We start from the raw sequence: 24,927 nt of genomic DNA, 5'->3' as shown, positions 1-24,927 counted from the left end.
CAGCTCACCAATGACCACTTCTACTCAGGTCAGTTCCTCCCCTACCACTCCTGGAGGTGTCACCTTGCCTTCAACCTCTCCTGGTGCAGGAAGCACTCCATCAACCACCAGGCTTGCCACCACCATACCTGGGGCCACTACTGAGGCCAGCACCCTGTCAACCACTCCTGTGGGCACCAGCTCACCAGCGACCACATCTACTCAGGCCCGTTCTTCCCCTACCATTCCTGGTGGCACCACCACGCCTTCAAGCACTCCAGGTGGAGGAAGCATGCCATCAACCACCAGGCCTGCCACCAGCACAGCTGGGACCACTCTGAAGGCCAGCACCCCGTCAGCCCCTCCTGAGGGCACCAGCTCCCCGGTCACCACGGATACCCAGGCCAGTTCATCTTCTATAACTCTAGAGGGCACCACCATGTCTATGTCTACTCTGAGTGAAGGAAGTACTCTCAGCACCGCCCAGGTGACCAGTTATGGGGCTCGCACACATTCAAGCCCTTCTGTTGACACCCGCACACCTGTGACCCCTTCTATCGAAGCCAGTTCATCTCCTACCACTCTGGAGGGCACCACCATTCCTACTACAAAGGAATTTACAACAACTGCAGTGACTACTGCCGCTACCCTCACATATGTGACCGTGTCTACTGCCCCCAGCACACCCAGCACAACCAGCAGAGGCTCCACTACCTCTACATCAACTCTTTCTGCAGCCAGTACGCCTCACACCTCTATTTCCGTCATCACCCGTTCTGTGACCCCTCTGTCAGAATCCAGCGTGTTGTCAACAGTATCTTCTCACACCGTCCCATCCGTGTTTCCTCCTGGTCACTCCAGTACACCTTCAACCATGTCTGCCTCCCTGACGCCTGTGACCGCTGACGCTGTTACTACCATGACCACCATGACAAATCCCAGTACACGGATCACTTCCTCCCCCACGGTGACCACCACCACTGTCCCCAGGACTACTTCCACAATTAGGAGCACCACCACCTCAACTCCTGCTGTGCCAACAACCACACCACGTAAGTCATTTCTTGAATTTTCTTTTTTGAAACTGACATTAGTTTTCAATCTCCACTCCCTACGTTTTGTGGTTTTCTTCTTAAATATTTTACTAAACTCCTTTTGCTCTGACTTCCTTGTTTTCCGTTTGATAAAACCTGCATCAAGTTTCTCCGTCTCAGCACTCTCTCACTTCTCTGATCTTGCCTTGCTGTTTCTTGAACTTTTTTGTTCAAAAAAGTTCTACTATTTTGAACAAAGCGTTACCACTCCTCGTCTGGGCATCTCAATCTCCGGTATTCTGTCCACAAGTCCTGTTTTCTCTCTTGTGTATTCTGCAGGTCCCTGTTCCATTGCACTTTGTATGCCCTGATGTTATTAACTCTGAGTGGTTTATTTATGTTTTCTTTTAAACTTTTTAGTTTACTTTGTAAACTTTCTAGTGGATTTTCTCATTGATTTTGTTCATACTAAAGTACGAACATTTTTTTTTTTTTTGCAGAAGGTTGTTGCCATTTCATTCATGTGTACCTGTGACAACTGTCTCTGCTACCATTCACTTTTATTTTGATTTATCTTATCCCCTGAGCACCCACTATAGAAGCAAAAAAAAAGGTCCTTCACTTCTGTCAGCTCTGAACTCCACCTCCAATGCCTATGAGTGTTTTGTTGTCTTTATGTTACCTCTCCTTTCTCTGACTCTAAAACTTTTACTCAGCTTTCTTTTCTCTTGTTAGTTTGAGATTTGCTCCATTTCTTACTTGCTATTATAATACCCTGTATATTGTATTACATGAATCACATAATATATTAATAGACCTGTGAGTATGACTCCCAGATCAAGAATATTTTGCACGCATTTTTTTTTTTTTTTGAGACTGAGTCTTGCTCAGGCTGCAGTGCAGTGGCATGATCTCAGCTCACTGCAACCTCTGCCTCCCGGGTTCAAGAGATTCTCCCACCTCAGCCTCCTGTGTAGCTGGAACTACAGACGCCTTATCCTGCAACCACACCTGGCTAAGTTTTTGTGTTTTTAGTAGAGACGGGGCATCACCATGTTGGTCAGGATGGTCTTGATCTCCTAACCTTGTGATCCACCTGCCTTGGCCTCCCAAAGTGCTGGGATTACAGGTGTGAGGCACCGAGCCCGGCCCACATGCATTTTTTAAAGCATGCTAATTAAAATACTTGGAAACATTGATTTATTTAGATGAATAGGCTCACAGATACATGATCTGTGTCTGCCCACAGAACCGCCCAATCCCATCTCAAATCGATGAAAATGAAGGATGGCTCTTCAGATTTTGGCTGCTACAATTTCTCTGGACTTTGTGATTTTTTCCTCTCCTGAATTCTACTTTGCCTAGACTTTCTTTTCTTTTCTTCTTCTTCTTCTTTTTTTTTTGAGATGGAGTTTTACTCTTGTTGCCCCAGCTGGAGTGCAGTGGCAAGATCTCGGCTCACTGCAACCTCTGCTTCCCAGGTTCGAGCGATTCTCTCGCCTCAGCCTCCTGAGTAGCTGGGATTACAGGTGCCTGCCACCACGCCCAGCTAAATTTTGTATTTTTAGTAGAGACGGGGTTTCACCATGTTGGCCAGGCTGGTCTCCAACTCCTGACCTCAGATGATCCACCTATGTTGGTTTCCCAAAGTCTGGGATTACAGGCGTGAGCCACTGTGCCCAGCTGGACTTCCTATCATATGGCTTTTTTCTCTGGATGCTCTCCAATACGTCTTTGGCTTCTTGAGCTCTCTGATTCTCCAATGAGTGGTCTGAGCATTTTCAGCTGGGAGATCTGGACCTTGTATTTCCAGGAAGCCTTGTAGGTGTCTCGACAAAGGACAGGCGGCTGCAATGCCACTGAACCCACTATCTGATGTCAGTTGCATCTTTGAAGGCAGCCTGTCCTCCTTCTGTCTTCCACCTCTTCCCCAGAGATTGACTTTCCCTTTACACTGTTGAGCAATGTGCGAACACGCCCCAGCATCTGCTTCTGTTGCTTCTCACTAGCCTGTGTTTTGGCGCTTAGCTCAGGTCTGGGCATCTTTAGTAATGAAAGAGGGAGAGAGATGGAGGGAGAAGGAGACTGATGAAGGATGTGTGGTGCATGTGTAAGGATGTCGGGTGTGCCCAGGACTCTTGACTTCTCTCTTCTGTTCTTTCCAAATGTCTTAGAGCAAAAGCCCGTAAACAGAGGCTGCATGAGTGTGGGTCCTGCTCTGTTTCTATGAGTGTGAGTCTGTTTAGGGTAAGCCAGAAGGTAGAGGTGAGACATGTCTTTGCAGTCTATACATACCTCGTACACTTCCCCAGACAAAACACACCTTGAATACTGATCTACCCAGGCACAGCAATTTTCAAGAAAAGCCAAAGAAAACAGAGCTTTAGATTTTCCAGGTTGGGCTGGGTGTCATGGTTCACGCCTGTAATCCCAGCACTTTGGGAGGCCGAGGCGGGCGGATCACCTTGTAGTCAGGAGTTCAAGACTAGCCTGACCAACATGGAGAAACCCCATATCTACTAAAAATATAAAATTAGCTGGGTATGGTGATGCATGCCTATAATCCCAGTTACTCCAGAGGCTGAGGCAGGAGAATCCCTTGAACCTGGGAGACAGGTTATGGTGAGCTGAGATCGTGCCATTGCGGTCCAGCACAGGCAACAAGAGCAAAACTCCGTCTCAAAAAAAATAAATAAAAGATTTTACAGGTTGGCACAGATATTTGAGAGTTAGCTATCACTACTTCCTACCTATTTAAACCAAGAGGAATTTATTTGTTGTATTGCAATTTAAAAAGGAGTTGCTAGCCAGGAGCAGTGGCTCACGCCTGTAATCCCAGCACTTTGGGAGGCTGAGACGGGTGGATAACAAGGTCAGGATTTTGAGACCAGCCTGACCAACATGGCAAAACCCTGTCTCCACTAAAAATACAAAAATTAGCTGGGCATGGTGGTGCATGCCTGTAATCTTAGCTACTCAGGAGGCTGAGGCAGGAGAATCGCTTGAACCCAGGAGGCGGAGGTTGCAGTGAGCCGAGATCGCACCACTGCACTCCAGCCTGGGCAACAGAGTGAGACTCCATCTTAAAAAATAAAATAAAAAACCAAAAAGGAGTTGTTAGGCTGGGCATGATGGCTCACACCTGTAATTCCAGCATTTTATGAGGCTGAGACTGGAGGATTGGTTGAGGCCGGAAGTTTAAGACCAGTCTGGGCAACAGAGCAAGACCCCATCTTTACAGAAAAATTTTAAAAATTAGCCAGGCATGGTGATGCATGCATGCAGTCCCAGTGACTTGGGAGGCTAAGATGGGAGGATTGCTCAAGCCCAGGAGCTCAAGGCGGCGGTGAGCTATGATTGCATCACTGCACTCCAGCTTGAGTGAGACAGTGAGACTGTCTCAAAAACAAATAAATATATAAAAAATAAAATAAGATCTAAATTCCTCCTTCAAACTCCACATCCCAGTAAATTAAAAAAGAATGAGAAAGAATCATAGCAGTAATGACTGATGGTATGGGCTTTTCCAAAGCGGGTGTTGAGGAACAACGACCATCTCATTCTCAACCTGGGTGGACTCTAGGCTGATCAGGTTCACCTGGGTTTTCTCTTCCTCAGCCTCTCACCTCTCACAATACCAGGTTTCTCTTTCTTCATGTTTTTGGGCTAAAGTCAAGCATGCTGGACTAGGACTGGTTGGAGTGTCACCTGCACGTGGACCCATGGGGAGATGGCTTAGCCTCTCTCTGCCTCACTTTGTCTGTCTGTGAAGTGAGGATAATATTAACTATCCTGTGCACCCCAGAGTCTCACGAGAGTATCAGATTAGGCAGTGGGGGTTCACACCTGTAATCCCAGCTCTTTGGGAGGCTGAGGTGGGTGGATCACCTGAGGTCAGGAGTTCAAGACCAACCTGGCCAACATGATGAAACCTGTCTCTACTAAAAATATAAAAATTAGCTGGGTAACCTGGTGCAGTGGCTCACGTCTGTAATCCCAGCACTTTGAGAGGCCGAGGTGGGCAGATCACGAGGTTAAGAGATCGAGACCAGCCTGGCCAACATGGTGAAACCCTGTCTCTACTAAAAATACAAAACTTAGCTGGGCATGGTGGTGCTTGCCTTAATCCCAGCTACTTGGGAGGCTGAGGCAGGAGAATCACTTGAACCCCGGAAGGCAGAGGTTTCAGTCAGCTGAGATCGTGCCACTGCACTCCAGTCTGGAGACAGACAGAGAAACCGTCTTAAAAAAAAAAAAAAAGAATTAGCCGGGTATGATAGCACACCTGTAATCCCAGCTACACAGGAGGCTGAGGCAGGAGAATCACTGGAACCCGGGAGGCGGAGGTTGCCGTGAGCCAAGATCATGCTATTGCGCTCCAGCCTAGGCAGCAAGAGTGAAACTCCATCTCAAAAAACAAAACAAATGAGGCGGTGTCTGTGCAAACGCATCGTAAGCTGTAAAGTGCAGTGCTCAGCATGCAACCACAGTAGATCCCTGTTCCTTTCAGAGTGCTTCAATGGAGGACAGTGGAAAGGAGACGTCTGTGACTGCCCCTCTGGCTATAATGGAGATCGGTGCCAGTATGCAACCGTTGTCTGTGAGAACGGAGGCTCCTGGGATGGGCTCAAGTGTCAGTGTCAGTCCCCCTACATTGGGGAGGTCTGTGAGGAGGTGTCCAACATCCTTGACATAAGTAAGTGCAACCCCAGGCCCTCCCCCTACCCCCCTCCCTGTGCCCTGGGACCCGGCCTCCATACAGGCACCAGTTCCTGCCCCACCTTGATGTGAGGCCAGGAATAGGGCCTCTTCTGGGCTGTGGGTTTTTTGTTTTTTGTTTATTACCCAGTGCTAACAATGCCAAAGCATCACAAAATGAATAAAATAGGCCAGGCATGGTGGCTCTCGCCTGTAATCCCAAAGCTTTGGGAGTCTGAGGCAGGATTGCTTGAAGCCAGTAGTTCAAGACCAACCTGGGCAACATAGTGAGATCCCATTTCTTAAAAAAAATAAAATAAAATTGGCCAAGTGCAGTGGCTCATGCCTATAATCCCAGCACTTTGGGAAGCTGAGGCTGGTGGATCACAAGGTCAAGAGTTCAAGACCAGCCTGGCCAACATAGTGAAACCCCCGTCTCTACTAAAAATACAAAAATTAGCCAGGTGTGGTGGCATGTGTCTACAGCCCCAGCTACTCAGGAGGCTGAGGCAGGAGAATCGCTTGAACCTGGGAGGCACAGGTTGCAGTGAGCTGAGACCACACCATTACACTCCAGCCTGAGTGACAGAGTGAGACTCCATCTCAAAAAAAAGCAACAACAAAAAAAATGAACTAGGTGTGGTGGTGCACACCTGTAGTCCTAGCTGCTTGGGAGGCTGATGTGGGAGGGTTGCTTGAGCCCAGGAGGTCGAGCTGCACTGAACTATGATCTCACCACTGTACTCTAGCCTGTGCAACAGAACAAGACCCTGGAAGGAAGGGAGGGAGGGAGGGAGGGAAGGAAGGAAGGAGAGAAGGAAAGAAGGAAAGAAGTAGGACAGAAGGAGGGAGGGAGGGAAGGAAGGAAGGAAGGAGGGAAGGAAGGAAGGGGAAGTGAGTAAAACAAGCAGGTGTATTTTTGACAAATTCGGCACAGAATTTTACTATAAAACACAATGGAGGTCACTCCCTCCACCCAGGCTGGGGGGCAGATCTTCTGAGTAGGAAGCTCAGGGATGCTCAGCTCAGTAAGTCTACCCTCCTCAGAGCCACCGGAGACAGTCTCCTCCCAAATGAAAATGACTGTGACAGTCACCAATGTGAGGTTCACCAATGAGCTGAATGACCACGCTTCTGAGGAATTCAAGAATTTCAACAAGACATTCACGGAAGAGGTAAGTCTGGGAGAGCAAGGCCCCATGGCCACTCAGTTCCCCCAGAGCAGAGTCTGTAGGGTTAAGGAGGCAGCTGGGGGCTATTCCTTTGTTAGATACTCAGGAGTTTTCTCCGGCTCCCATGTCCTCAGGGCTTGCCAGTGGAGGAGGGAAAAGATGAGGCCAGGTTTCACCTGGGGGCTGCAGGAGGCCCGGAGTGGAGCAGGTCTCTGGAAAGGGACCACTCCATGTGGAAAGTCTGCTGTGATGCCTTGGGGCAGGTCCTGCACCCTGATGTCCCATGAAAAGGCCCCATGGGTCCTCTGGGATGACACAGTGGCCCCTTGCCTTTCAGATGAACCTTGTGTACGCTGATATCCCTGAGTATGTTGGGGTGAACATCACAAAGCTACGGTGAGTGTCTGGGCTGTGGGAAGAGGGTCTGTGGCATGGAAGCAGCAGTCATAATTATAAAGGCAATTGGAACGGTGCTCCCCACATTACTATGCTCGGGCAGTTCTCACAGAATACCACTGACAGGGTGGCTTAAACAACAGAAATCTATGAATCTATTTCTCCCAGTTCTGGAGGCTGGAGGTCCAAGACCAAGGTGCGGGTGGGTGGTTTCTCTAGAGGCTTCTCCTTGGCTCGTGGATGGCCGCCTTCTTGCTGTGTCTTTGTGGATGGCCGCCTTCTTGCTGTGTCTCTGCATGGTCTTTCCCCTGTGCACACCTCCCTGCTGCCTCTGCATATCCAAATTTCCCCTTCTTATAAGGACACCAGTCAGACTGGATGGGGCCTACACTAATGGCCTCATTTTAACTTAATCACCTCTGTAAAGGCCCTATCTCCAAATATAGTCACCTTGTGAGCTTCTGGGGGTTAGGGCTTCAATATATCAATGTAGGTGGCACCAGGTACAGTGGCTCACATCTGTAATCCCAGCACTTTGGGAGGCCGAGGCGGAAGGATCATTTGAGGCCAGGAGTTCGAGAACAGCCTGAGCAACATAGCAAGACCTTGTCTCTACAAAAAAATACCAAAATTAGCAGGGCATGGTGGCGTGCACCTGTAGACATGGATACTCAGGAGGCTGAGGCGGGAGTATCACTTGAGCCCAGGAGTCAGAGGCTAGAGCATGCCAGGATGGCACCACTGCACTCCAGCCTGGGCAGCAGAGCAAGACTCTGTGTCTACAACAAAAAAACCCAAAACCTTAAGGATGGTCTCTTCTGTAGTTCCAATTCCCCCATCCGTCTTCATCACTGAAGCCTCTCTAAGACTTCCTGGAGCCTCCCTTTGTAGAAAGTTCTCTTAGGCACAGGTTGCTGGGAGAAATCCTGTAGCATGGGACCCTGTGCAGTACCTCGGACAGAGCCATCACCTCAGCTGTCCTGCCCCCAGCTCTGCCTTCCCCTGGGACCAGAGAGGGTGAAGCCAGCCAGGCGCAGTGGCTCACACCTGTAATCCCAGCACTTTGGGAGACTGAGGTGGGTGGACCACCTGAGGAAAGGAGTTCGAGACCAGCCTGAACAATATGATGAAACCCCTTCTCTACTAAAATTACAAAAATTAGCCAGGTGTGGTAGCAATTGCCTGTAGTCCCAGCTACTCAGGAGACTGAGGCAGGAGAATCACTTGAACCTGGGAGGCGGTGGTTGCAGTGAGCTGAAATTGCACCACTGCACTCCAGCCTGGGTGACAGAGCAAGACTCTGTCTCAAAAAGAGAGAGAGAGAGAGAGAGAGAGAGAGAGAAGGCTGCCTGGGACAAGACTTGAGAGGTAAGCACCCACTTACCTGAGACGTCTTCCCCTCCCTCCTCAGGCTGGGCAGTGTGGTGGTGGAGCATGAGGTCCTCCTGAGAACCAAGTACACACCAGAGTTCGAGACAGTGTTGAACAATGCCAGCATGGTCGTGAAAGAAAAAATCACAAGAGTGACTGAGGACCAAATAATGATTAATGATAATTGCTCAGGTAAACTCCTGGGCTTCCAGGAAGGGAGGGAAGGGAGGGGGCATCAGGGCCGGGGCGTGACTTTCTTAGTAGAGAGGGGGGCTCAGAGTAAGGATGGCTAACGGGCGGGTGCAAGAGTCACTGTGGGGTCCTAGAGTCCCTGGGGGTGCAGCTCCAGGAAGCCCCAGGATTGGGCCAAGAGAGTCTTTCACCTTTGTCATCCTCTGGCCCATTTTGTCCCTGGGGTAGGGGAAGGGACAAAGGCAGATAAGAGAGTAGAATGTGGAGATATCTAGGAATTCGTCCCAGAACCTGCAAGGCCAGACATATAAACAGGCCAGATCATCCAGGGCACCAGGACTAAGGGGTACAGGACAGGAGAGTCTGCTGGAAAGGGGACCAATGGGCCCTGTTACATGAGTTCATCTAAGTGTGTGGATCATGGCAGAAGAGGGAAGAAGGTGGCATTGGGCAGCTGTGGTGGCTCACACCTGTAATCCCAGCTCTGTGGGAGGCCGAGGCAGGCAGACCACTTGAGGCCAGGAGTTTGAAACCAGGTTGGTCAACATGGTGAAACCTTGTCTCTACTAAAAATACAAAATTAGCTGGACATGATGGTGGGTGCCTGTAGTCTCAGCTACTTAGGAGGCTGAGGCAGGAGAATTGCTTGAACCCAGTAAGCAAATGTTGCAGTGAGCTGAGATTGCTCCACTGCACTCTAGCCTGGGTGACAGAGCAAGACTCAGTCTCGGAAAAAAAAAAAAAAAAAATGCTGAAAGGCCAGGCATGGTGTCTCATGCCTGTAATCCCAGCACTTTGGGAGCCCAAGGCAGGTGGATCACAAGGTCAGGAATTTGAGACCAGCCCAACCAACATGGTGAAACCCCATCTATACTAAAAATACAAAAATTAGTTGGGTGTGGTGGCGCGCGCCTGTAGTCCCAGCTACTCAAGAGGCTGAGGAAGGAGAATCGTTTGAACCAGGAGGTGGAGGTTGCCGTGAGCCAAGATCACACCACTGCACTCCAGCCTGGGCGACAAGTGAGACTTCATCTCAACAAAAATAAAAAAACAACAACAAAAAAACCAGCCGGGCGTGGTGGTGCACGCCTGTAATCCCAGCTACTCGGGAGGCTGAGGCAGGAGAATCACTTGAACCTGGAAGGTGGAGGTTGCAGTGAGCCGAAATTGCATCACTGCACTCCAGTCTGGTGACAGAGCGAGACTCTGTCTCAAAAAGAAAGGAAGAGAGAGAAAAGAAAGAAAGAAAAAAGAAAGGAAGGAAGGAAGGAAAAGAGGGAGGGAGGAAGGAAGGAAGGAAGGAAGGAAGGAAAGAAAATGGAGGTTTGGGACCAAAAGGGCACAGGGGGGCTCAGGACACTTGGAGGGTCACCAGATGTGAGGCTGATGCTGGCCTCTGCAGGGGCCAGGTTCCCACCTCCCCATAGCCACCCACCCCCTACACACACACACACACACACACACACCCCTCAGCTCCCTGAGGATGCAAAACAAGCATGTGTGTGTCATGAGGGGTTTTATGTGTCTCCTTCACAGCCTTGCTGTGTTACAACACCAGTGGTACCCAGGTGCAAAACATCACGATGACCCAGTACGACGCTGTAGGTGGGTGATAACACAAGGGGTTTGGGGGAAGGCTGCGGGGGCGGGGGGAACCCAGGAGGAGCAGGGCAGTGCCCCCCAGCCCCCTGGTCATGCTGCTCCCTGTCCCTGCACCCCCACCAGCGAAATGCCGGGAGGCAGCCGGGCCGGTCTATGAAGACTACTTCCTAGTGGAATACCAGGACCAGCAACCAAAATGCATCAACCCCTGCGAGTCCGGCTATAACGTCTCCAAGAACTGTAACTTCGGCAAGTGCCAGTTGCTTCGAAGTGGCCCCCGGTGCTAGTGAGTGCTTCTCCATCTCTTCTAGACCAGCCCAGATGTCCTGGTTCTCCCCATCCCCTGCAGGGCTTCTCCTCAGGCACTGCCTAGAGGCCAAGGTCATGGGACTAGGTCCCAGCCTCTCCTGAATGTGTCCAGCTGCAGAGGAATTGGGTTGGCGGTAGGGAAAGACATGAGTAGCTGAGCTCCAAGCCTGCGTCCATAACAGCCCCAGCCCTCCCCCACATCCTCTCTGTGCTGAGGAGGGCTGAGGACGGTGACGGCCTCCTGGAACAGAGAGAGAGCCTTGCTTCCAGAGGGAGAGTAAGATCCTCTGCTGGTGGAATACAAACAGAAGGCCACACACCCATACGGGGAGTGGGGAGAAGTGCTAAAGCCTAGTCACAGAGGTAGGAAAGTTCAGAAAAACACTGCCACTTGAAACAGAACCAAAGAGAGAGACCAGCTGGAGCGTCCAGTGCAGGAAGAAGCCACACGTATGCAAAGACCTGAGTCGTTAGTTTGGGAAGGCTTCCTGGAAAAGGCGGTCACAAACTGGAAAGGGGAAGAAAGGAACAGGGCTTAGAGAAGCATCTCCAGGTAGCCAGGAGGAAGAGCTTCAGGGGTATAATAGAAGCTTTGGATCAGTCTGCAGCCTGGCTTTCTTGACAGAAAGGAGGGCTGAAAGTGAGGATGGTTAATGGGTGGGTGCAAGAGTCACTGTGGGGTCCTGGAGTCCCTGGGGGTGCAGCCCAGGGAAGACCCAGGTTGGGCCAACTGTCTTAGGTCCTGGGTTGCAACTGGAAGCAAAACCTAAAAGCCTGGAGTGGGAATTGAGCTCATTTGAGGACCAGCTCCAGGGATGCTGGTCTTCATCTACGTTCACCCCCGCAAGGTGCCTTGCTTTAGGCCTCCTGCCAATCTCTTCTCACCTCCTCCTCATTAAACACCCAAGGGGCAGGGCCCAGGTCTGAAGCTGGTGCTGACTCTGTTCTCTCTCCCACACTGTCCCTTCTCTCCATCTCAGCTGCTTGACCACGGAAACTCACTGGTACAGAGGGGAAGCCTGTGACCAGGGCATCCAGAAGAGTCTGGTGTACTGGCTTGTGGGGGCAGGGTGCGTGCTGGTGCTGATCATCCTGATAGCTCTCCTGATACTCGCTTTCCGCTCCAAGAGAGAGGTGAAACGGTGAGTGAGCCCCTACCACCTCCTCTTCCAGTCCTCCAGCTCCTCCTCCTCCTCTGATCCCTCTGCCTCTAATCACGTCATCCTCGAGGTGGACAGTGGGGGAGCTGAAAACAGGGATACAGCTTGTCCTTGGTCCTTGTTCCTGTTCCCCAATGCTAACAGGGTCTCTCTGGTGTTTCCATCCATAGGCAAAAGTCCAAATTGTCTCAGTTGTACAAGTGGCAAGAAGAGAAAGGTGGACCAGCTCCTGGGACATTCCAAAACATTGGCTTTGACATCTCCCAAGGTATCGGCCTTCCTCTCTGAACTCAATGGCTCAAAATGTGGAAACAGGCTGAGTGCAGTGGGCTCAAGCCTGTAATCCCAGCACTTTGAGAGGCCAAGGCAGGAGGATTGCTTGAGGCCAGGAGCTTGAGATCAGCCTGGGCAACAACACAGCAAAACCCTATCTCTTAAAAAAAAAAAAAAAAAAAAAAAAAAGGAGGCTGAGGCAGGTAGATCACTTGAGGTCAGGATGAGACTAGCCTGGACCACATGGTGAAATCCTGTCTCTACCAAAAATACAAAAAATTAGCTGGGCACAGTGGCAAGCACCTGCAATCACAGCTACTCAGGAGGCTGAGGCAGGAAAATTGCTGGTACCCGGGAGGTGGAGGCTACAGTGAGCTGAAACTCCTGCCTGGGTGATGGAGCAAGACTCCATCTCAAAAGAAGAAGGAGAAGGAGAAGGAGAAGGAGAAAAGATAGAACAGATAGAAAACACAAGATAAAATGATAGGAAGTAATGCAAATATATCATGAATCATAATACATATAAGTAGGTTAAACTTTATTTAAAAAAGGAATTTTTAAAAAATCTAGGTATCTGCTGTGGATGAGAGGCACATGTGAAATAGAAACACAAAGCTTGAAAACAAAAGTGTGGAAAATACAAAACAGGGTAATAGTAAACAAAATATCTGTTGTTTTGTGTATAGCTGTACTCATTGCAGGCACATGATCTTTAAAGCAAAAAGAATTACTAGAGATAAAAATGTTCAATATTAGGAAATGGCTTACTCTGTTAGACACAAGTCTAATTTGTATGCTCAATTAGTACAATCTCCCATATCTTTGGAAATTTTTTTAAGTTTCTAAATAATGTATGGATCAGATAAGAGATTATAGTTAAAGTGAGAAAATACTTAGTATCAAGACTTGTGGGATGCAGCTATAGCTGTACTCAGAAGAAAATTCATAGCCTTAATATGCCTGTATTAGAAAACTGCTGAGTCAGGTAATGTTGATAGTTTGTCACATTTTCAATGGTTTTCAGTTTCCTAGGGGTGGGGACAAACTCCCTTATCTTCCATTGAATGGGATTAAAGGGAGAGATGAAAGTTTGTCCTTCTAACCTCCTGTTTCCATGGGGTTTTTCATCTCTTTAGAAGAAAATGATTCCATCCACCTGGACTCCATCTACAGTAATTTCCAGCCCTCCCTGGGCCACATAGACCCTGAAACAAAGGTAAGAAGGGCCTGGATGGGATGCTGACCTCTCCCAACCTTGCGACTTTCTTCTCCTTTCCTATGTGATAGGATCTTCAGGGAAACAAAGCCATGTTTACAGTTTATTGGTCCAGGTAATCCTCCCAGGTCCATTCTGCCAGGAAACAAGCCTAACTCAGGGGGAGAATAAGAGCCAAGTAGCAAGGTGGAATCAACTTCCCTTGACTTCTGAGGCTTCAGGTTCTGAGGTTTCCTTCCCTACTCTAAGTACATTCTTGATGGCCAACTTATTTAGTTATTTTAATTGGTAAACACACATAAAAGTCAAAACAGTAGTGCAGTAGATACTTACATATTCCATCTAGCACCACAAGACTTAACATGTCATATGTTTCTTTCTTTGTATTGATCTCTTTACTAATTTTTGCTGAGTAATTTGGAAGCCAGCTGCCAACATCATGACACTTGATCCCTAACCATTTCGGCATACACTTCCTAATACCATGATTATATCCAATACATTGATAATAACTCCACAATATCATCTGATAGCCAGTTTCCCCAATTAGCCCAAGGACATCTTTTATTACTAGTTTTTATTTTTCTCAGAAGTGGATACAACAGATTTCACATACTGGCTTCTGTTATATCTCTTTGGTATTTTGGATTTAGAATGGGCTCCTACGTTTTTAAATAGATTGATTTTTTAAGAGTCTAGGATAGTTGTCTTGAAAAATGTCTCAGCCGGGCTCTGTGGCTCATGCTTGTAATCCCAGCACTTTGGGAGGCTGAGGTGGGCAGATCACGAGGTCAGGAGTTTGAGCCCAGCCTGACCAACAAAGTGAAAACCTGTCTCTACTAAAAACACAAAAATTAGCTTGGCATGATGGCATGTGCCTGTAGTCCCAGCTACTCAGGAGGCTAATGCAGGAGAATCGCTTGAACCCAGGAGGCAGAGGTTGTGGTGAGCCAAGGTGGTGCCACTGCACTCCAGCCTGGGCAACAGAGGGAGACTCTGTCTCCAAAAAAAAAAAAAAAAAAAAAAAGTCTCACACTCCTGGTTTGTTTCATGGTGTCATCTAACTTGTCCTCCATCCTTAATATCGGAAGCAAAAGAGGTATTAGCAGTATTCTAGTTTTGGAAATACGGGAGGTTGGGTCTAGAGGCTTAACTGAGATTAAACATTTTTGTTATGTCATAGATAATACTATTGCCTCACTTCAACAAGTATGTAACATCAGGTTGTCCCCCCATGATTAAGGCCAAGATTGGTCACGTGGGCAAAAGGTGACCACTCCTTGATGATCACTGCCTTAATATTATTTAAACTGGATGGATATTTGAGGGGAGGAGAAATACCAGGTGTGAACGGTTTCGGGTGCTATGCTCCCTTGACACAGCCCTTTGGGGCAAAGATTAAATCTCCAGCCAGGATACCTGCAAACCTACCTGGCAGGGAGGGGAAGACAAAATTGATTTGTGCTAGAATCCAGGTCATAGGATGAGTTCTAAACCAACCACTTAGGTCAGTTGCAGTGGCTCATGCCTGTAATCCCAGCACTTCGGGAGGCGAGGGCAGGAAGATCACTTGAAGTCAGGAGTTTGGGACCAGCCTGAGAAACAAAGTGAGACTCTGTCTCTCTATATAAAAAAATAATAATAGCCAGGCACAGTAGCTCCCAGCACTTTGGGTGGTCAAGGTGGATGGATCGCTTGAGCCCAGGAGTTTGAGACCACCCTGGGTAACATGGTGAAACCTCATCTCCACAAAAAATTTAAAAATTATCCAGGTGTGGTGGTGTGCACATGTAGTCCCAGCTACTGGGGAGGCTGAGCTGGGAGGATCATTTGAGCCCAGAAGTTAGAGGCTGCAGTGAGCCATGATTGTGACACTGCACTCCAACCTGGATGGCAGAGTAAGACCATGTCTCAAAAAAATAAAAAAATTAAAATAATTAGATCGAACACTTCCCATCCCAAGCCTTTTTATGCTTCCAAAATCCCATATTCTTCATGGGCCAAGACCTCACCTGGTTTTATCTCTTTTCAGATCCAAATTCAGAGGCCTCAGGTGACGATGACATCACTTTAAGGCATGAAGCTGAGAAGTCTGGGAGTGAGGATACCGCAGTCCGGCTAAGCTTGGTGGAACATTTGCCCATAAAGGGACTTTCATGGGGACTCAATTGAAACAAGCCCTGTACTTATCAAGGAGAAAGAGGAGAGAGACAGCAGTGGTGGGAAATTCCTAAATAGAAAACCATGGAAGCTCCAATGGGCTTGTCATGATATCAGGCTAGGCTTTCATGCTCATTTTTCAAAGAGGTTCCAGATCTGAGGGTGATACGGCTGTAACATAGGTCACTCCATTGTTCGCCAGACAAGCCAATGGGCTTGTCACGATATCAGGCTAGGCTTTCATGCTCATTTTTCAAAGAGGTTCCAGATCTGAGGGTGATACGGCTGTAACATAGGTCACCCCATTGTTCGCCAGAATTGATTTGGCTGATCTGGCCGGGTAGATAGGTGTCCCCTTCCTTCCTCGCTGCTCCATTTGTGTCCCTCCTAAAGCTGCATGCTCAGTTGAAGAGGATGAAAGGACGACCCTCTCTGATAGAGGAGGACCATTCTTCTGTCAAAGGCATACAGGTTAAAGCAGGACTTCCCTGCTAGAACTTCCAAACAAGCTCAGAGAAGTTCTTCCTCGCGTCTGCACGGGTTCAGCACCACGGACAGCGCCCTCGTCGCGCTGTTCACAACCGTGACCCCTTTGACACTGGACTGCATTTTACATTTCAAAAAACACTCTCGTAAGAATTACTGCATACCGCCTCATGAAAAAAAAAATCTATGTTTAAATATAGATTTTCCTTTAGTATATAAGAGTATAGGTATTTTTTTAAGTTCTTATTTTTTCCTTAGTAAATGTTACACTATATATTTGTAGAAGCTAAAAATAATAAATCAACTTTATTATAATTTTCATGGTTTCCAGAATCTTTTCCTCCTGTTTCACATAGCTTCTGTTTCTATCCTCCCAGACTCTCTCCTCTCCTCCAGAACATAAAGTCTGATGTGCTTGGGCTTCCAGATAACAAGAGGGAGAATTGCAGTGGAATGAAGACTATTTCCTGAACTCCACTGGCACCATTTGCTGGTGTCCAAGAGGCAAGGTAGACAGACAGACAGACAGACAGACACGCACACACACACACACACAAACAAGAGACAGGGACTCACTTCCTACCAAAGAAAACCACATTTTCCAGCCGGGTGCGGTGGCTCACATCTGTAATCCCAGCACTTTGGGAGGCTCAGGAGGGCGGATCACCGGAGGTCAGGAGTTCGAGACCAGTCTGGCCAACGTGGAAAAACCGTCTCTACTAAAAATACAAAATTAGCTGGGTGTGGTGGCACATGCCTGTAATCTCAGCTACTCGGGAGGTCGAGGCAGGAGAATTGCTTGAACACAGGAGGTGGAGGTTGCAGTGAGCCAAAATTGTGTCACTGCACTCCAGCCTGGGCAACAAGGGCAAAACTCCATCTCAAAAAAGAAAAAGAAAAAGAAAACCAAATTTTCCAAGCTCTCCTTCTGAAAACCGGCTATTTCTTTCCATGCATCTAAAGAGACCTAGGTTCCATTTCCAGCTTTCTCGTGAACTCCTTAGGTTAAATCTGGGAAAAAATCTATTTGGACTCAATCTTGCCTTCTGCTGAATAAGGACCAGGTTGTTTCTAAAGCCTCTTTCGTCGCTTTCTTACAAGTGAGAACATGCAGTATTTGGGCACTGCCATGCTTAGCCTTCTTAATATTCCTAGGATGCTTTTTAAAAATTAATATTATTCCAGCCATGCCGCTCAGGATTCATTGTATTCTTGAAGGTCCCTCCCATGGGCCACCCGCTTCAAGAACCTAACCTGAGACAGAGCCTGGACTCTGCTGCCCTCTACTGGACACTCTGAGCACCTGCAGGCACCATGCCGCTTCTCAGCCATCCCCTGCTAGCCTTTCCTGTGAGAAAAACCCGTCACACTTGACACTTGATTATGTCCGTATTTGCCATCAAAATCCTGTTTCTTTTCTTTTTTTTTTTTTTTTTGAGATAAAGTCTAACTCTTTCACCAAGGCTAGAGGGTAGTGGTGTAATCATTGCTCACTGCAGCCTTGAGCTCCTGGACTCAAGAATTCCTCTTGCCTCAGCCTGCAAGTAGCTGGGACTTCAGGTGCCCACCACGACTCTCGGCTAATTTTTAAGCTTTTTGTAGAGACAGGGTTTCACTGTGTGGTCCAGGCTGGTCTTGAATTCCTAGGCTCAAACGATCCATCCACTTCTGTCTCCCAAAATGCTGGATTCCAGGCGTGAGCCACTATGCCCAAGCCTTTTTTTCTTTTTTTCTTTTTTCTTTCCAAAATTTGCAAATCTACAGGGAAGCTAAAACAATAAGGTTTAAAAAGTGAACTCTAGCTGGGTGTGGTGGCTCATGCCTGTAATCCCAGCACTTTGGGAGGCTGAGGCAGGTGGATCACCCAAGGTCAGGAATTCAGGACCAGCCTGGCCAACATGGTAAAACCCTAACTCTATTAAAAATACAAAAATTAGCCGGGTTTGGTGGCACGTGCCTGTAATCCTAGATACTCAGGAGGCTGAAGCAGGAGAATCTCTTGAATCCGGGAGGCAGAGGTTGCAGTGAGCTGAGATCGCACCACTGTACTCCAGCCTGGGTGACAGAGAGAGACTCCATACAAAAAAAAATTGCACACATATATTTATATATAACAGTGAACCCCCTATAACCCTCACCTGGAGTTATCGTTGTTAACATTGTGTCCTATTTGCTCTAAAGTGGTATGTACTTTTGAATTTAGCAAAATTGAAAATTAAAAATTAGAAAAGTTACAAATAAAAAATTACCACTAACCTGACTTTTAAAAAAAATTAGACTCAAGGGGTGCAATATACCAAGGTGTATTGTATAGTGCTAAGGCTTGGAGTATGAATAAAACCATCACACAGGAAGCGAGCATAGTAACCAATAGGTAGTTTTTCTTTTTCTTTTTCTTTCTTTCTTTTTTTTTTTTTTTTGAGGCTGAGTCTCGCTGTCACCCAGGCTGGAGTGTAGTGGCACAATCTCTGCTCACTGCAACCTCCACCTCCAGGGCTCAAGCCATTCTCCTGCCTCAGCCTCCTTAGTAGCTGGGAATACAGGTGTGCATCACCACGCCTGGTTAATTTTTATATTTTTAGTAGAGACGGGGTTTTGCTATGTTAGCTAGGCTGGCCTCCAACTCCTGACCTCAAGTGATGCTCCTGCTTTGGCTTCCAAAGTGCTGGGATTATAGGCGTTGAACCACCATGCCTGGCCCCAGTAGGTATTTTTCCAACCCTTGCCCCCTCCCTCCCTCTCTGCTTTTGGAGTCCCCAGTATCAACTGTTTCCATATTTATGTTGATGTGCACTCAGTGTTTAGCTCCCACTTACAAGTGAGAGCATGTGGTATTTGGTTTTCTGTCTTTGTGTTAATTCATTTAGGATAATGGCCTCTAGCTGCATTCACATGGCTGCAAAGAACATTATTTCTTTTTTTTTTTTTTTGGATGGAGTCTTGCTCTGTCGCCCAGGCTGGAGTGCAGTGGTGCAATCTCGGCTCACTGCAACTTCTGCCTCCCGGGTTCAAGTGATTTTCCTGCTTCAGCCTCCGAGTAACTGGGATTACAGGTGTGCACCACCATGCCTAGTTAATTTTTTTATTTTTAGTAGAGATGGGGTTTCACTATATAGGCCAGGATGGTCTTGATCTCTTGACCTCATGATCCCCCTGTCTCGGCCTCCCAAAGTGCTGGGATTCCAGGCCTGAGCCACCGCACCTGGCCGATTTCATTCTTTTTTATGGCCGCATGGTATTCCACAGTGTACATGTACCACGTTTTCTTTATCCAATCCACCACTGATGGGTACCTAGGTTGATTCCATGTCTTTGTTATTGTAAATAGTGCTGCAATAAACATACAAGTGCAGGTGTCTTGAGGGTAGAATAATTTATTTTTCTTTTAAGTACATACCCAGTAATGAACAATCCTCAGTTTCCAAAACTGAGCTGAATTCGTACACCTTCACTTTCAGACCTGCCTCCTGTTCCCGTAGGTCTGGTCATCTGTGGCCATGGGAGGGGGCATTTAACAGGGCTTCAGACCCACATCCCTTCTGGAACTGAAATCTCAGCACCTTCCTACTCTCCATCCCATCTCTGCAACAGAGAGGCGGGACAGAGCAGCCAGACCAATAGGCTGCCCAGGTCTACTCTTGGTGAGCCATTAACTACCTGCGTGAGCTTGGGGAGTAACTTCTCTCTGAACCTCTGCTCTCTCAGCTGTAAAAAAACTGAGTGTCCACCTACCATGTGCAAAACACCTTTCATCATTCCCTGTCTACCAATGAGGGCAACTGAGGCAGACATCCTAACAACTTGCTCAAGATCATGCAACCAATGGGTATGAAGCTGGGATTAGAAAACAGGGCAGGGCCAGGTTCAGGGACGCACGCCTGTAATCCCAGCACTTTGGGAGGCTGAGGTCAGTGATCACCTGAGGTCAGGAGTTCAAGACCAGCCTGGCCAACATGGCAAAACCCCGTTTCTACTAAAAATACAAAAATTAGCCGGGTGTGGTGGTGGGTGCCTTTAATCCCAACTACTCAGGAGGCTGAGGAAGCCCGTGTTGTTTTTATTTTGTTTTTTTGAGACAGGATCTTGCTCCATTGCCCAGGCTGGCATGCAGTGATGCGATCATGGCTCACTGCTGCCTCAGACTTCTGGGCTCAGGCAATCCTCTTGCCTCAGCCTCCTAAGTAGCTGCAGGTATTTTTTCGACCCTTGCCCCCTCCCTCCTTCTCTGCTTTTGGAGTCCCCAGTATCACCTGTTCCCATATTTATGTCTATGGGCACTCAGTGTTTAGCTCCCACTTACAAGTGAGAACATGCAGTATTTGGGCACTGCCATGCTTAGCTAATGTTTAACATTTTAAAAATAGAGGCAGGGGTCTTGCTATGTTGCCCAGGCTGGTCTCGAACTCCTGACTTCAGACAATCCTATCACCTCAGCCTCTCAAAAGTTCTGGGATTACAGGCGTGAGCCACAGGGCCCGGCTCAAGTCTGTGTTCTTAGTCGTCACTTACTTGCCCTCCCTGTGGCATCACTCTTGGGATAAACTGGGCTAACACAAGTAAAATGCTTGGAACCAATTCTGGCATATAAAAAGTTTTAAAAGAGAGAAAGTAGGAGAGAGAAAACATGAGCTATTGCTACATCAGCTTCTCCTTCGCAATTCTCTTTGCAGCTTTTCCCTCTTAAGTTTCTTCTCTCTCTTCCTCCAACCATAGAAGGGTGATGGCTGGACTTGAAGCAAGACAGAAGGCTGGTCCTGTCACTGCAGAAACCAAGAAACCCAAATGCATAGAGATGCAAAGAGATGGTTGGAGGCAGATACACCGAGTCACAGAGAGAGGGGTCTGGTGGGGGTTTGATACGGTTTGGATGTGTATCCCTTCCAAATCTCATGCTGAATTTTTTTTTTTTTTTTCAAGTAGAGATGGTGTTTCTCCATGTTGGTCAGGCTGGTCTCGAACTCCCGACCTCAGGTGATCTGCCACTTCGGCCTCCCAAAGTGCTGGGATTACAGGCATGAGCGACTGTGCCCGGCTAATGTTGAAATCTTATCTCCAGTGTTGGTAGTAGGAGCTAGTGGTACCGGGTCATGGGGGCAAATCCCTCATGAATGGCTCAGCACCATCCCCTTGGAAATGAACAAGTTTTGACTCAGTTAGTTCATGGGAGTCCTGGTTGTTTAAAAGAGTTTAGGCCAAAGTGGCACATGCTTGTAACCCAGCACTTTGGGAGGCCAAGACGGGAGAAACGATTGAGCCCAGGAGTTTGAAACCATTCTGGACAACATAGGGAGACCTCCCTGCTCCCTATCTGTAGAAAAAAATTTTAAAAGTTAGCTAGGTGAGGTGGCATATACCTGTAATCCCAGCTACTCAGGAGGCTGAGGTGGGAGGATTGTATGAGCCTGGGAGGTCGAGGCTGCAGTGAGCTATGATCACGCCACTGTACTCCAGCCTGGGCGACAGAGGGGGACCCTGTCTCCAAATAAATAGATAAATAAATAGTTTTAAAAAGCACTTCCAGATGGGTGTGGTGGCTCACGTAATAATCCCAGCACTTTGGGAGGGCAAGCCAGGTGGATCACTTGAAGTCAGGAGCTGGAGACGAGCCTGGCTAACATGGAGAAACCCCGTCTCTAATAAAACCCCAAAAATTAGCTGGGCGTGGTGGTGGGCGCCTGTAATCCCAGCTACTCAGGAGGCTGAGGCAGGAGAATGGCTTGAGCCTGGGAGGGGGAGGTTGCAGTGAGCCAAGATAGCGTCACTGCACTCTAGCCTGGGTGATAAGAGTGAGACTTTGTCTTAAAAAAAAAAAAGCACTTCCTCTTGCTCTCTCTTTCTCTCTCTCCCTCTCTAGCCAAGTGACTGGCTCCCTCTTCGCCTTCCTCCGTGATTGTGAGCTTCCTTAAGGCCCTCAACAGAAGCAGATGCTGCTATGCTTCTCAGACAGCCTGCAGAACTGAGAGCCAAAATACAACCTCTTTCCTTGACAAATTACCCAGCCCCAGGTGTTGCTTTACAGCAACAGAAGAATGGACTAACACAGCAGCTAAAGGCAAAGAGGCACTCGGGGACCACTCCTCCGGGCTCCCCTCAGGCCACCTGCGCCATTGCTCAGTGTCACGCAGGTGCATCACACTGCTTGACCTTTGGCGCCGTTCCTGCCGGACCTGAGTCTGTTCGTGGGCATCTGCTTGCACCCAGCCCATGGTGTCCACCTGCCTCGTAGCTGCTCTCCCTGTGGTCTGTCCCACTGCCAATCACTGCTTCCTGCCGCAGCCCACCACTGCCTTCCCATTATACGGTTTACCTGCGCCAACACAAACACCCCGGCCCTCTGATTAGAGCAATATCCCCACCTCAGCATGGTTTTCAACGTCCCTGGAATCTGGTCTCGTTTTCCTCCCAACTCCATCTCTTTCCCCACCCACCCATCTCCTGGCCACATGGCATGTGGATTGCCAAACTGCCACCCTCTCTCCCCTGCAGCTTTGTTTTTTTTTTGAGACAGAGTCTTCCTCTGTCGCCCAGGCTGGAGTGCAGTGGCGCAATCTCGGCTCACTGCAACCTTCACCTCCTGGGCTCAAGTGACTCTCCTGCCTCAGCTTCCCCAGTAGCTGGAATTACAGGTGCATGCCACCACACCCATCTAATTTTTGTATTTTTAGTAGAGATGAATTTCATCATGTTGGCCAGGCTGCTCTCGAACTCCTGACCTCAGGTGATCCACTTGCCTCAGCCTCCCAAAGTGTTGGGATTACAGGTGTGTCCACAGAGTTTTTTATTTTTTATTTTTTTTAATGAATGAGAGGTTCTCATATTGCCCTTGAACGCATAGCCTTGCCTCCTTAAGCACAAGGACAACTGGCTGGAGCCACCGAGGCACCCCACAAAGGTTTTAAAAACGTCTACTGGTCAGGTGTGGTGGCTCACGCCTGTAATCCCAGCACTTTGGGAGGCCGAGGCAGGCAGATCACCTGAGGTCAGGAGTTCAAGACCAGCCTGTCCAACATGGTGAAATCCTGTCTCTATTAAAAATACAAAAATCAGCCAGGCATGATGGCAGGTGCCTGTAAAATCCCAGCTACTTGGGAAGCTGAGGTGGAAGAATTGTTTAAACCTGGGAGGGGAGGTTGCAGTGAGCTGAGACTGTGCCGCTGTACTCCAGCCTGGGCAACAGAGTGAGTCTCCGTCTCAAAAAAAAAAAAAAAAAGTATCCTGTTACATTCACTCTGTCCTTCTTATGCTCCTTTTGGTCTCGTATCAACACGACGTGACCAAATTCTCACTCTTTCTTGTTATTTCATGCATGTTCATCCCAACCCTGCAAACCCGCAGAAAGCCAGCCCCCGTGGGCCACAGAACCCAGCTCAGGCAGTGCAAGCTGTGGGCCCCCCTGGGCTCTTCTTCCTTTGCCTTTCCTCCCACGGCCAAGCCTCCCTTTCTGGAAGACATTAAGACAAATGGAATGGTAAGCAGAGCTTATTTCTGCATCCCAGGGGGCCCTCGGCTTAAGCATAAACACAGCGTCTGATCTTTCTCCTTCTCCTCCTCCGAGTCTTCTCAGGTCAGCCTCAGTCACCAGACACCCTGGGGGTGGGGCAAGAATGACAGGAGGCTGGAAGTCCAAGGACCATCTCCTGACCAATAAATGAAAATACATGCCCCTCGTCCGCCCTGGAGATGCACAGACAGGAGGGAAATCATTTTCCAAAGCATCTTGTAAAATTCAGCTCTCTCGAAGGCAGATTACAACATGGCTTTGGAAGAATGGGAGGGGTTGCCACCATTCATATCTCCGGAGGTTGTGCTAGGCCTGGGGGAAGACGTGACCAGTCGTGTTTTGCTTCGGAGGGTGATGTGACTCTGTGGAAATGACACCCCCAAAGTGGGCAGGCCTGATTCATCTGCGATGATACAGCAGCTGGGGGAGCTGGCGGCTTCCTAAGTCAGGCTGCCTGAAGAGAGGCAGGACTCACAGGGGGGCCAGGCAGCTAAGGAAATTTACAGCTTGTCGTGTTGTAGCTGGGGAAGGTGGAATTGAACCTGGGTGATCATCAGCCTGATTAGCTCAGTGCCTCCTGGTGGGAGCCAAGGGCGGGAGGCAGTGCCGGGAAGTGGCTGTGGGGGTGGGGCGGGGAGTCAGGTCGGCAGCATCAGGGTGGAGTTCCAGGAGTTGGGGTTTGCTAAGGTTAAGAGCAACTGGGGCCCAGAGAAGTGTGTGGAGCAGCAAACCCAGATAAAACAAGCCTAGGACCCAGGCCTGGGGCTGAGGGTCCTGGGACCGGAAGCTGTGTACGCGAAGGCCTGAGTGATAGGGAAGCCAGGAGGGAGGAGAAGCACCGTGGGCAGGACAGGGGCTCACAGCACATCCTCACTGAGCTGGCTCAGGGCAGGTACTGGCCAGGTAAAAGGCTCAACATGGGCCGGGTGTGGTGGCTCATGCCTGTAATCCCAGAACTTTGGGAGGCTGAGGCGGGAGGATCACGATGTCAGGAGTTCGAGACCATCCTGGCCAACATGGTGAAACCCCATCTCTACTAAAAAAAAAATACAAAAATTAGCTGGGCGTGGTGGCACATGCCTGTAATCTCAGCTACTTGGGAGGCTGAGGCAGGAGAATCAATTGAACCTGGGAGACCGTTCAGTGAGCTGAGATCTTGCCACTGCACTCCAGCCTAGGAGACAGAGCAAGATTCCGTCTCAAAACAAAACAAAACAAAACAAAACAAAACAGAAATCAAAATGTGAAGGTCCATATTGCCCGGTGAGAACTGTGTGACTTTATTCTCCACGACAAACACAAGCCATTGACAGCTCCTGCCAGGTGGAGGCATTTCCCACGCCTTCCAAAATTGCCCTGATTGCAATCATCACACAAC

Source organism: Aotus nancymaae, unplaced genomic scaffold (genome assembly GCF_030222135.1).
Source record: "Aotus nancymaae isolate 86718 unplaced genomic scaffold, 86718_ANA_hifiasm-v0.15.2.pri h1tg000012l, whole genome shotgun sequence".
Classification (NCBI taxonomy): Eukaryota; Metazoa; Chordata; class Mammalia; order Primates; family Aotidae; genus Aotus; species Aotus nancymaae.
Note: the sequence above shows the minus strand (reverse complement) of the source record.